Genomic DNA, 450 nt, shown 5'->3' with positions numbered 1-450 from the left:
CTTTTCCTACTCTGAGGAGGGTGCCATCACATCGATCGCTTTGGGTCCGTTGTCCTCCGAGAGGTGGGAACCGTTCCTTCTAGTCCTCTCCTTTACACGCAAGAGAGAGAGAGAGAGAGGGAGAAAGGGAGAGAAAGGGAGAGAGAAGGAGAGGAGAGAGACGCCGATGAGCTCCGGGGTTTTAGAGGCAGCCGAGCGGCACTAAGAGACCAAACCCCGACCCTCCGTTGCCCTTAGGGAAGCCGGCCGGGCGGCCGTCGGGGTGGAAAAGTTTAAGGGCAAAGACCCTCCGTGTAGTCCTCTCTCATCACCCGTGTGCGACCCCAGAGGCTGCGGTGTCCTAGTCCCTGTCCGGGGGGCGGGGCCGCCGTGTCCTAGTCCCTGACCCGGGGGGCGGGGCCGCCTGTCTGTGGCTCTGAGACGGAGGCGCTGCTGCTGGGGGGGGGGGGG

At 63.8% G+C, this 450-nt stretch overlaps 1 protein-coding gene across 1 annotated transcript in view; it reads left to right on the top strand.

Annotated features, from left to right (window-relative positions):
* The window catches only part of KIF14 (kinesin family member 14), a 30,227-nt gene that overhangs the window by 24,689 nt on the left and 5,088 nt on the right, over positions 1–450 (top strand). The gene's annotated exons all lie outside the window — the stretch shown is intronic.

Source organism: Myotis davidii, unplaced genomic scaffold (genome assembly GCF_000327345.1).
Source record: "Myotis davidii unplaced genomic scaffold, ASM32734v1 scaffold685, whole genome shotgun sequence".
In the NCBI taxonomy this organism is placed as follows: domain Eukaryota; kingdom Metazoa; phylum Chordata; class Mammalia; order Chiroptera; family Vespertilionidae; genus Myotis; species Myotis davidii.
The sequence above is the reverse complement of the archived record's forward strand: the minus strand, read 5'-3'. Positions and strand labels throughout refer to the sequence as shown.